A 13,667-nucleotide genomic window follows, 5' to 3' on the forward strand; every position below is an offset into this window, starting at 1 on the left:
CAACCACAAATATAACTCAAAGGGGGCACTCGGTTCAGAAAGTTTAAAAACCACTCAGGGTGCAGGGAGAGGGTAGCTATGGGCTGTGTGAAGTGAGGGGAGTAGCTCAGGGTGCAGGGAGAGGGCAGCTAGGGGCTGTGTGCAGGCAGGGGCCTAGCTCAGGGAGTAGCTAAGGGCTGTGTATGGGCTTGGGGGGAGGGGCTTTCTGTGAGGCTCCCAGCTTCAGCAGGGGGCTGGGGTTCCCGGCTTCAGCCATCCATTGCTCCTGGCTTGTGGGGCCCACTGGCTTCAGCCCCACGCTGCTCTGGACTGGAGCGGTGGTACCAGCTTCAGCCCTGTGCTGCTCCCGGCTTCAGCGCTGGGACTTGGGAGAACCAGGTTTCAGATGTGAGGCTCTACGGCCCCCCTGAAAGGGCTTGCGGACCCCCAGTTGAGAACCACTGATCTATGCTTTATTCTCCCAGTTGAAATGAATGACTAATTGCACCAGCTTTTTTTAGCTGCTAATTGATCTTAGTGTGTAGTTATCTGCATGAATGCAGACGGTCTTGGTCTTGAATCATGGCAGTTGCCCAGGACTGGACTTTGTAATTTATCAGACCTACAAAAAGTTTGTAAACAACCTCCCTTAAAATTCTCTGCTAACTGCTGCCTGAATGTGAATGAATAACTTGTTCTCATTTGTTGTAACCAAAACAGGATAACTGAATGTCTCTACGGATTTGGGACTGCTCTTGCCACTTTACAGAAAACAGTATTCTGTCCTGATATTTGTACACCCCAGGACACTGATCCTCAGAGCCAGTCACTGGCCACCTGACCATGTGAAACTGACAGCAGGTAGGGGAGAACATGTGAATCTGACATGAGCACATGTGCAGACCCCTCAGTCTGTCAGACAGTCTTGCTACCCTCCCCTCCATGAAGCCAGTGAGCACTATCAAGTTAGCCCTCCTTAAACAGAGATGCAGATGGATGGCTGCCATGCAGCCACTCTGCTCTGGCTCTGTTGAACACAAACCATCCATAAAGCCTCTCTCCTGGGCAATATTCCCAGCCCAGAGGGCCTGCCTGCTAGGTGTGAAGCCAACTCTGCCCCCTCTGCACCTCTGCTCCACAAGGGAAAGGGGAAGGAACTGTGACAGCTCCTGCAATTTCCTGCAATATCCTTGTTGAACTAAGTTTAAGTATCGTTGTGGTCTGTTATATTAAATGAATGATTTAGATATTATTGTGGGCTGGGATTATATGTCACCTCGAGAGAGAGGAGCTGTGACGTATGTGAGACCTGGGGGTGCAAAGGTCTACATTGAACAATGTACCAGACAAGTGTGAAGTGGTTTTCCTAGGGAATATCCCCTACTCCAATTAAACCCAGCCTTTTGAAGATACTCCCTGAGGAATGGGCCACTGTCTGCTGATCAGCTGTTACATGAGTCCAAGATCAAAGGCACCAGCTGTATAAAGGAAAGACTGAACTATTCATGGTGGGTCTGGGTCTGAATCTGAGACAGTTATGAACTTCTAACCATGGGAAAAACCCACTTGTGGGTTTTGAGGGACAGACACCTACCAGAGCCCAAGGTTGCAATTGGGGTGACCACTACTAAGTTTTTTAACATGCATGTAGGTTCTTGTATTGTTTTTAATGTTTTTTATGTAATGCTTTCACCTTAAAAATAAATGTGCTTGATTAGAAAGAGCTGTGCAGTAACTTAGAACTGCAGGCACTACACTGGGGGATAACCTCTGGAGAGAAAGCAAAGCACAGACACTACCTTTTAGGCAATCTGGTTTGCTGGGGATATCCGTGAGTGCCCTTGGTGGACCACAAGTGGGGAATACAGATGCAGTTGCCCTGAAATAGTGACTGGAATTACTTCACCCAGCACTGAAATGCAGTTGCTTGTAGGGTAGAAAACAGCAGCTGTTTCACACCACAATACCAAACAACAGTTCAGGACAGAATCCCATGTGCACCTGCAATGGCAGGAAGAATTAAGGCAGGCAAGTTAAAATAGCAGATTAAATATTTTCCCATGTCTAGCTGGTGCTTGGGTTCTATTTTAATGATAAAATTCCACAAAGTACTTCCTCCTTCTTCATGTTCTTATGGTTTTGTCTCATCTGATTGTTATTTGTTTCATTTCAGACTCGACTTTTTTCTGTAAATACTCTAATAATAGTATTATCATCATTGAGGCAATTTGAACCAGACAGTAATTGCATAATATTTTAAAAAACAAACACTTAGAACCCTGCTCATCATCATTCCCCTCACCCCTGTAGCTTTCATTCTAACAGGATGGCTGCTGGAAAAAATGGTAAATATGTTCCACTGAAGCAGGTGTGATACCATTACTAACCAGCTGATTACCTTCCTGCATGACTAATGCATCTAAATCGAAGCCCTAATTCTGTTTCTGCCTCACTAGTTCATTTCAGTGTATTAGAAAGAGGAAGTAATAATGCTTGATGAAATTATAACTACGTATCTCAGGTGCACTGTGAAGCACAAGGACAAAGGGCAAGTGCCACTTGAAGTGTGGATATTCCTCTAAACCCCTTCTCTCAAAGTAATACCATCTTTATAAAATGTGTTATACTGATGAAATGATGTAGCAAGAAAATCCCATCCGAGTCCTTTTCATAATGCAGTTTGTTTCTTGAAAAGACACTGTCTTTTTGGTAGTTAACTTTAACTTATTACTATTAAATGCAGGAGAAATCAATTTTTCTTTTAAAAAATCAATTATTATACAATCCTATTTATGGTTCCAATTCAGCAATACACTCAAGCGCGTGCTTAACTTTGAATATATGCTTAAACCCCATGGACTTCAATCAGACTTACTGATCTTAATTTGGGGAATGAAAGTTAAGCATGGTTTAAATTGTTTGCTGAATCGGGGCCTAAGCTCCAAAGCCAGTCACAAAAAATTGTGCACACTTAAAATGTACAAGAAATTATAAATTAACACAAAATATTTGTTCCACTTTCCCTTACGTGCTAAGAACTGCCGGGGGAGGGAGGGGGCACATTTCCTGTGCTTCAAGGGATAACAGAGCCATTTGGGAGGGTAGGCAAGCCCTAAGGGCTAGATTTTCAAAAGAGCTCAGGACCCAGCAGCTCCTATTGTGTCACTCATAGTCAGTATTACAAAAGAACTCAGAGCCCACCATGTACCCAATATGCTGAACTTTTTTGAAGCAATAAGCTATTGTTGTTGCAGTTAGGATTGACCCTGAGAGGTGATCAGCACTGACAACTCCCACTGACTTCAATGGGTCTGTGGGTGCCCAGCACTTCTTAGGGTCCTGCTTATTGTTAGCAGATTTGTAAACCTCTATTCCCTCCTCCCCTCCAATAATGTTATTCTTAACAACCCTGATCTAGTAATGCTAAATTATTATGAACTTTATTCTGTGGGAAATTGTTGGCAAGTGCCAAATTTATACTGCATAAATTGTTTGTAGAGAAGACTGTTCCATTTAAGGAAAGATTGAAGAACATCATTGTCTTTTATCAGTGTAAAGCGTCTTTCATATACATTTGATTCACCATGCTCCTATGCCACACTAACAATTAGACTGATGTTTCATACAACAAAAAAGGTGTTCTAAACAGCTGAGAACATGACTCACAGCCACTTACCACATTTCCTTATTTTTAATCTCTCCCCCATTACTCTTTACTAAATTACAACCCTGTTACTATAGTGGGCACGTGAAGGGCTGATCTCTTCATGCTGCCTCATCAATCACGATCGATACCATGTTCTGTGCACTTAGCATGCTTGAAGGAGAGCTGATATGCCAAGAAGTAATGCACAGCAGGGCACACACCAAGCTGCATCAGAGCATGAGTCCTGGAGAGTCCTAACCGCAAACTAGGGAATAGGGGAGGATAATTATAATACAACTTCTGTTTTTGATGCTCTATTGTAAATATTACTGTGCAATACAATCAAATATAGTAATGAAAATATTCCTTGCTTAGAATCCCATTCCTTCCCTTCCTCTCTTAGAATCATAGAATATCAGGGTTGGAAAGGACCCCAGAAGGTCATCTAGTCCAACCCCCTGCTCAAAGCAGGACCAATCCCCAATTAAATCATCCCAGCCAGGGCTTTGTCAAGCCTGACCTTAAAAGCTTCTAAGGAAGGAGATTCTACCACCTCCCTAGGTAACGCATTCCAGTATTTCACCACCCTCCTAGTGAAAAAGTTTTTCCTAATATCCAACCTAAACCTCCCTCACTGCAACTTGAGACCATTACTCCTTGTCCTGTCCTCTTCTACCACTGAGAATAGTCTAGAACCATCCTCTCTGGAACCACCTCTCAGGTAGTTGAAAGCAGCTATCAAATCCCCCCTCATTCTTCTCTTCTGCAGACTAAACAATCCCAGTTCCCTCAGCCTCTCCTCATAAGTCATGTGTTCCAGACCCCTAATCATTTTTGTTGCCCTTCGCTGGACTCTCTCCAATTTATCCACATCCTTCTTGTAGTGTGGGGCCCAAAACTGGACACAGCACTCCAGATGAGGCCTCACCAATGTCGAATAGAGGGGGACGATCACATCCCTCGATCTGCTCGCTATGCCCCTACTTATACACCCCAAAATGCCATTGGCCTTCTTGGCAACAAGGGCACACTGCTGACTCATATCCAGCTTCTCGTCCACTGTCACCCCTAGGTCCTTTTCCGCAGAACTGCTGCCTAGCCATTCGGTCCCTAGTCTGTAGCTGTGCATTGGGTTCTTTCATCCTAAGTGCAGGACCCTGCACTTATCTTTATTGAACCTCATCAGATTTCTTTTGGCCCAATCCTCCAATTTGTCTAGGTCCCTCTGTATCCTATCCCTGCCCTCCAGCGTATCTACCACTCCTCCCAGTTTAGTATCATCCGCAAATTTGCTGAGAGTGCAATCCACACCATCCTCCAGATCATTTATGAAGATATTGAACAAAACCGGCCCCAGGACCGACCCCTGGGGCACTCCACTTGACACCGGCTGCCAGCTAGACATGGAGCCATTGATCACTACCCGTTGAGCCTGACAATCTAGCCAACTTTCTACCCACCTTATAGTACATTCATCCAACCCATACTTCTTTAAATTGCTGACAAGAATACTGTGGGAGACTGTGTCAAAAGCTTTGCTAAAGTCAAGAAACAATACATCCACTGCTTTCCCTTCATCCACAGAACCAGTAATCTCATCGTAGAAGGCGATTAGATTAGTCAGGCATGACCTTCCCTTGGTGAATCCATGCTGACTGTTCCTGATCACTTTCCTCTCATGTAAGTGCTTCAGGATTGATTCTTTGAGGACCTGCTCCATGATTTTTCCGGGGACTGAGGTGAGGCTGACTGGCCTGTAGTTCCCAGGATCCTCCTCTTCCTCACTTACACATCTGTACACACACACACACACACACAGCTTCCTCCTTGGAGTTTGCCATTGCCACAGATTCATCTCTTTAAGTAAATAATTCAATCCACTGTCCACTGAGCATTACACTGTGGTAATCCTGATGAGCTCTTAATTCTTTTGTATTTATTGCAGCAAATTTATCACTGACCCTAATGAATCTTACATTATGACAAAAATGTCAGTGCCAAATCTCTTAAGATCTAGTGTACAGTGGTTTTAAAAGGTCAATGTGTTATTTTTTTTCATGGGTCACTTAAAAATAGGCATTTATATTAAAAAGATTATACAAAAATTACTGACTCATTTGTTAAGGTCTTGACAGGATTAGCTGTGATAACTAAAGTGCTGAAATTGTAGAGGAAAAATTAAAATATTAAAAAATATTAAAAGCTCTTCTTTCATTTACTGGTAGAAATCTCCTATAACCATTTAGTCTTTGCTGTATGTTCAGTAGAACTGTTTGCTCCAAGCATGTCACCCAACCATTGGTTCCGTCATCCATGGGATCATGATAGCCAGCCTCTCTGAGTAGGATTGCCTGGCTGCAGACTACGGGACGGCAGCTCAGTTCTGGAATGAATTTGTCACTGAGCCAGCCTCCCTCAATTCGTATTTTTGGCTACTGTCAGCAGGTTGGTTTTCTCATAAAACTTGTGCAACATCAAAGAGCGAGGATTGTCTTTTGCATGAAAATGCTTTCACCAAGTTTTAAGCTATTCATTGACATTAATTTATCATTTATATATTGACACCTAGCTCTGATACAGTGCTTTTCATCAGTACATCTCAAAGTGCTTTGCAAAGGTCAGCATCAATATTCACAGACGGGGAAACAGAGGCACAGAGCAGTAATGTGATTTGCCCAAGTTCACGCAGCAGACCAGTGGCATAGCCAGGAACAGAATCTTAGGCCTCCTTAGTCCCAGTTCAGTGCTCTATCCACTAGGCCACGCTGCCGAGTGTCTTGTGCTGCTGCCTCTAATTTAATTTGTATTCAATTTATGTAAAGAAACACAGTAAAGATCAAAGTACAAACCATCATTTTGGCATGAAATATATGTTTTTCCTGGCCAAAAGTTAATACAGCATTTATAATACGGTGTTTGATGCATGCAGGGGAGTGACGAGGAGTAGCTGTTGTATTTCTAACTTATGTCCCTACCAATATTCTTGACCTTAAGATTTAACATGTGAGCTGCAGCAGGGAGATTTGGCAATAGGTGTGAGATGGTGCATATGATAGGATCAAAACATTAGTACAACACTTGACAAAACCATGCCAATACCAACTTACATTTACATAGCACTTTCTATTCCCAGAACACTTTACAAACTATGGTATTGAACCTAACTTCAATGGGAATTTTGAGAGCACAGCAAGGTCAGATTGGGTGCTACCTATCGAGGACTAGATTGAGAGTTTACTCTCAAACCCATCGCAAGGGATGGCATGCAGCTATGCTATTTCAGGAGCACACCAAGAAAGGAACTCTCAGAGTTACAGTTTCCTTCCCAGATCCCCCCTTGCTCTGGGGGACAGTAATATGCGATTGTCATATCCCAATAGCAGATTACTTCCTTGACACAATGCCTGTTTCATTGGTTGACGGAGTCAAGTCTCTGAGCATTTGCCCCCCCTACCCCCGGCCTTTACCCCAAATCCCTCATGTAGGAGGGGGAGCTGCAGCCCCACCAATGTTGTTCTTCCCTCAATCTGTAACACATAATAAACTAGCTTGTGCAGTTGAGCACTGATCTAATCCAGAATGGCAATTCCTACAAAGGAGTTATTTTGCCTTTCATCTCTTTCTAAAAGGGCTTACTACTGTGACAGATATGGCAATCTCCTACAACATCATTAAAGAGACCATAGTGAATTAAGTTTAAGTATCTTTGGGATCCACTGCATTAAATGAATGGTTCGCATATTATTGAGGGCCAAGATTGTATGCAACCTCTTAAGTGGGGAGATATGGCAGATGTGAGACCTGGGTACCATACTGGACAAGTTACACCTTAAGGAGCAGGTCTTTGCCTGCTGATTACCTGTTACATAAGGCCAAGATCAAAGGCCTGAACTGTAAATAGAAATGGCTGCTCTGCTGACTCTGGGTTCTGGTTCTGAATCTGAGGCAGTTATGAACTTGTAATCGTAGGAAAAATTCACTTGTGGGTTTTGAAGGACTGACACCTATCAGAGGCTGATTTTGGAACTGGGGGAACCTTTGGTAAGCTTTTTAGCATGTGTGTAGGTTCTTTCATTGTTTTTAATATGTTTTTCCTGTAATGTTTTCACCTTAAAAATGAATGTGCTTGATTAAAAAGCACTATGCGGTAATGTATAACTGCTGGCAATTATGTTGTTCATAGCCTTCAAAAAGAAAGCAAAACACTGACACTGGCCTGTTTAGGCAGTCAGGCTAGCTGGGAATATCACAGTGTAGGCAGGTAACTGTGTGCAGCCGGGAAAACCCCAGTCAGGAAGGAGAGAGACATGGGTCTATGCCCAAGAGAGGTGACAGCTGAAGATCCAGGAAAAACCTAGAATGGTGCTCCAAAAGGCCCACATCGGAGGAATACAAGAGCAACTGCCCTGAACTGTAACAACGACATAGAAACTTTTTGGCACTGATGTATTTTAATGTGTTAATTTTACATCTTGATCTAGGTCTAGCACTGTATTAACTATACTTCAAAAAAAGATTAAAAAAGGTTCACCAACTGACCAACATAAATTAAATGAAATTTCCTGCTAACGATGAAAACATAAGTCAGAAAAATTCCTGTGTTGTACACAAACAGTAAACATTTTAAGATTTACAGAAAGATTTGTGTTGCAAATAGTTTTCAAAGTACTTAATGAAAGCATTTAAAGAACAAAACAAGTTGTTAGAATCTCTAGATTACTTGAGGGGAGTGTCAGGAGGAAAACTTTATTTATAGCTTTATTTACAAAAACACATTCAATGCTTAAGCTTCTGAGCATGTTTAAATTAGTACGACTAGATTGTGACTTGGACTAAGGGCTTGTCTTCACTACCAGGGAGATCAACACTGCTGCAATTGCCACTAAATCGACAGCACAGTGCTCTCCGATTGACTCCGGTACTCCAGCTCCCCAAGAAGAGAGTAAGGGAAGTCGATAGGAGAGCGTCTCCCGTTGACGCAGCGCAGTGAAGACACTGTGGTAAATTGACCTAATCTATGTCGACTCCAGCTACGTTATTCACATAGCTGAAGTAGAGTAACTTAGGTTGAATTACACCAGTAGTGAAGACAAGCCCTGTGTAGCCATGTAAGGGAATAAGAACTCCTTTTGACATCCATATGCAGGCTACCCATACCTTGGCCCAGGGGTGTGGGAAAGCTACTTACCAACTTACTCCATTTCTGGAACAGGTAGGTGGGAAGTGGGCAGGAACTGGGCAGAGCCTTGCTTCCATCCACACCCCCTACTCACTGGCCAGAGTAGTTGAGCCAAGTCAGAGTGGTTAGTAAGCCAGCAGTAAATTACTACCCTGGGGACCACTATGAACTAAGGGAGGAATTATGCCTCATAGATGTGCCTGTGAGTTACAATGTCTACCAGGGATACTACTGGAGTGGAGTAGTAGTGCACCAGCCCTTGCTCACACCTGTGTGTAAAGTAAAAAATTTAGCTCATAGAAAACAATTACACATTATCCTACTAACAACTGCTTGCAACAAGAACCATCCTCAAAGTTACAACTATCCAATGACTTAATAAAAACAAGGGTAACCTTCCCTACACATTACCTGAGAAGCCCTAAAAACAAAATGGTCATTGCAGCAAATCAAACAAGTCTGAGTGAATTACATATGATGGGGTGAAATCAACCCTGTCATCTGCTTGTGGAGCAATAATTATTCCTTGTGCGCTACTCCAAAAATCATGATGTGATGCCATTATCAAAAGCATCGTATCTGTGAAATAGTACTTCTGGGAATGGTGCCAGATTGGGGTTGATATACCTTTCCCTTTCTTTTTAAAAAACAAATCAATCTTCACTCTTGTCCCTCTGCTGCATCCTCTAACACAAGTCATGCTCCCAAGGTGGAAGAAATATGGAAGAGTAAATCTATTTGTTAGCTTAGGATAGAGCTATGCAAACTACTGTGGGCTTGATGCAGGAATTACAGGGTGTAATTCTGTTTCCTGTTTTATGCAGAAGGTTTCCTGTTTTATGCAGAAGGTCAGAGTAGATGATCATAGAATTGTAGAACTGGAAAGGACTCGAGAGGTCATCTTGTCCAGTCCCTTGCACTCATGGCAAGGACTAAATATTATCTAGACTATAATGTATGATCATAAAGGTCTCGTCTGTCCTTAAAATTATTATTCTATAAAATGAAACTCCATATGCAATTTGCCTGAGTTTGGTTTGTTACTAAGCAGCCCAAGCTCATGAACCCTGGAAACAAACCCAGACCTTATTTCAAATAAAATTGGGCCAATATATGATTTAGAGACCAAACCAGGTGAAAGTTGGTGGTTTTGGCTTATAAATCCATAGCAATCATAACCAAAGAACATAATGGGTTTCCAACAACTCTTCATAGTGATTAGGTGATGATTCTGGCCAGCTACATTTCCTTACTTGGCTCAGCCTGATTTCTGAGAGACAAGTCCTAGCTCTTTGACACCAAGCCTACACAGCATGGCTTAGCACTGCTGAGTTTTGTGGGAGTGAAGGAATTGCCCCCACCCCAAACTATTTTGAGGTTGCAGTAGCTCTTGCTGCTTCTGTTTCCCCAATCCAAATACTGTTATGTGGAGATGCGGAAAGAGCCCTTTCGCAAATGGTCAGTCTGCACGTACTTGAAACACTCTGGTGAGAGGAATAGATATCTGTTATAACTCCCAACCAGACTCTCATCGCTGACCCCACAATCTGCCCGCCTGGTTCTGACCTGCCCCATCGCCAGTGGTCCCCGTTGAACAAGTTCCGGACCAGGCAAGGTCTCTGTGCAGCCAACCAGTATCGCTGGGGCCTTCGTGGCAGCCCTTTCTGCAGCTGCGGCGCAACACAGATGATGGCGCACGTTGTCAGTGAATGCCTGCTGACTAGGTTCAGCGGTGGCCTAGAAGAACTGCATCACACCACTGAAGATGCCATCGCTTGGCTAGATGGCTATGCACACACTAAATAAATAAATGGGCCCCCAAATTCTGCCTGTCCACTGCTGCAGACAGTATGCTAGAAGGAGGCAGTCACACTTAGAGAGCTGCAACTGTAATATGGATGAGTTGGTTGGTAACAACATTGCCACTGTTTTGAAACTTGTTGAGCTCATTTCCGACATACAATAATTCTGAAACTAGGCTGTTGACCACTTACTCAGTCAGTAAGAGACAAGTTCAGCACTAATCTATAAAAATGACAGCCTCCATACTGCTCAGCTCATTAAACTGACTCTGTCTTCTGGACACTCATTCATCTTCATAATCATTCTCTATTCAGCTACTATCCTCTTCTGTATGTGTATCATAAAATAGAATCATAGAATATCAGGGTTGGAAGGGATCTCAGGAGGTCATCTAGTCCAACCCCCTGCTCAAAGCAGGACCAATCGCCAACTAAATCATCCAATCCCCAACTAAATCATCCAGTTTATAGTACACCAGAAAGATGAAGTAGATGGAGATTTTCTGCTAAAGAGCAGCAGTTTTTAGTTGTTACTTACTTTAAGTGCAAGGATAAATATGTTAATTCAACATCAAATTTTCAGTCAAAAAAAAAATTAAAGCAGGAGTTGCAAATAGTCAGATTCTACTGCAACATTCATTTAGCTCCATGGTACTGTGTTCCATTCCTGTTCTTGTTAAATGTAGTTATTATTTATGCAACACCATTGGGTACAAACACTTAAATGACCAAGGTCCTTATAACTGGAGAAACAAAAAATGAGAGGGGAGGAGGGTTACAGTAGGAGACAGATATGCTTAGGGTGGCCATGGCTGCATCCCCAGAATACCAGACATTCCAGGAACGTCATGAACCCGCCCCTTCCAGTATGACCTTACATCATGGATGGTGGGTATCATAGGCTGGGGGAGGCTGTGCCTCCTCAAACAGACAGGCATGGCCCCGCCCATGTTCCACCCCCAGCAGGCCCCTTCCTACTTCTTGCTCGGCAGCTCCCCCTGTGCCATGGCCCCGGCTTGGGCTGGGGCTGCACCACCCACTATTCCAGCACTCCAGGGCTGGGGGGAGGAGGGTTGGAGGGGTTAGCCTGGGGCAGAGACTGGCGGCCACGGTCGGGGGGAGTCTGGGCTCCAGTGGTGGGCGGGGAGGCAGAAAGGGCAGGGCCTTGGGTGGAAGGGACGGGGTGGGGGTAGCCTTTCCCAGGCGGGCAGTTCACGTGCCTCCCATGCTGTCATAAATATAAAGGGAAGGGTAACTACCTTTCTGTATACAGTGCTATAAAATCCCTCCTGGCCCGAGGCAAAACCCTTTCACTGTAAAGGGTTAAGAAGCTAGGATAGCCTAGCTGGCACCTGACCAAAATGACCAATGAGGAGACAAGTTACTTTCAAAGCTGGGTGGGGGGGGTAGAAGAAAGGGTCTGTCTGTCTGTGTGATGCTTTTGCCAGGAACAGAGAAGGAAGGGAGTCTTAGAACTTAGTAAGTAATCTAGCTAGATATGCGTTAGATTTCTGTTTTGTTTAAATGGCTGGTAAAATAGCTGTGCTGAATGGAATGTATATTCCTGTTTTTGTGTCTTTTTGTAATTTAAGGTTTTGCCGAGAGGGATTCTCTATGTTTTGAATCTGATTACCCTGTAAGGTATTTACCATCCTGATTTTACAGAGGTGATTCTTTTACCTTTTCTTTAATTAAAATTCTTCTTTTAAGAACCTGATTGTTTTTTTCATTGTTCTTAAGATCCAAGGGTTTGGGTCTGTGTTAACCTATGCAAATTGGTGAGGATTTTTATCAAGCCTTCCCCAGGAAAGCGGGTGTAGGGCTTGGGGGAATATTTTTTTTGGGGGGGGAATACGTCTCCAAGTGGGCTTTTTCCCTGTTCTTTGTTGAACACGCTTGGTGGTGGCAGCATAGGGTTCAAGGACAAGGCAAAGTTTGTACCTTGAGGAAGTTTTTAACCTAAGGTGGTAAGAATAAGCTTAGGGGGTCTTTCATGCAGGTCCCCACATCTGTACCCTAGAGTTCAGAGTGGGGAAGGAACCTTGACACATGCCTTACATCAAAGTATGTGCAAGGTCATGCCACCAGGGACCAGGCAGACATTCTTCAAAATGGTGTGTCCTGAATCCATGATACAGGACAAAACAGCATCTGGTTCAGTCTCTGTATCGGACAGGGCATAAACCATAGAAAAAGAGGACTGTCTGGCTATTCTGCCTAGATATGCTTATGGTTATTTTTGTCAGTATTTCTAAAGTAAGAAAGCATGTGCCCTTCCATCCCTCTAGTGGCTTATCTGATTCCAATGGGTCCCTATTTGCATATTAAATGTTGCAGAATCAGGACCTTACAATTCCCATTGACGCTAAATGGAGTCTGTCATAAATATAAAGGGAAGGGTAAACCCCTAATCCGCCCCTCTGAAAGTGCATGGGCATCTCCAGTGGTTCTAGTTCCCAAACCAGATGGGGAAATACGTTTTTGCGTGGACTACCGTAAGCTAAATGCTGTAACTCGCCCAGACAACTATCCAATGCCACGCACAGATGAACTATTAGAGAAACTGGGATGGGCCCAGTTCATCTCTACCTTGGACTTAACCAAGGGGTACTGGCAGGTACCGCTAGATGAATCTGCCAAGGAAAGGTCAGCCTTCATCACACATCTCGGGCTGTATGAATTTAATGTACTCCCTTTCGGGCTGCGAAATGCACCCGCCACTTTCCAAAGACTTGTAGATGGTCTCCTAGCGGGATTAGGAGAATATGCAGTCGCCTACCTTGACGATGTGGCCATATTTTCGGATTCCTGGGCAGACCACCTGGAACATCTACAAAAAGTCCTTGAGCGCATAAGGGAGGCAGGACTAACTGTTAAGGCTAAGAAGTGTCAAATAGGCCTAAACAGAGTGACTTACCTTGGACACCAGGTGGGTCAAGGAACTATCAGCCCCCTACAGGCCAAAGTGGATGCTATCCAAAAGTGGCCTGTCCCAAAGTCAAAGAAACAGGTTCAATCCTTCTTAGGCTTGGCCGGTTATTACAGACGATTTGTACCGCAC

This window comes from Lepidochelys kempii, chromosome 11 (assembly GCF_965140285.1).
Source record: "Lepidochelys kempii isolate rLepKem1 chromosome 11, rLepKem1.hap1, whole genome shotgun sequence".
Classification (NCBI taxonomy): domain Eukaryota; kingdom Metazoa; phylum Chordata; order Testudines; family Cheloniidae; genus Lepidochelys; species Lepidochelys kempii.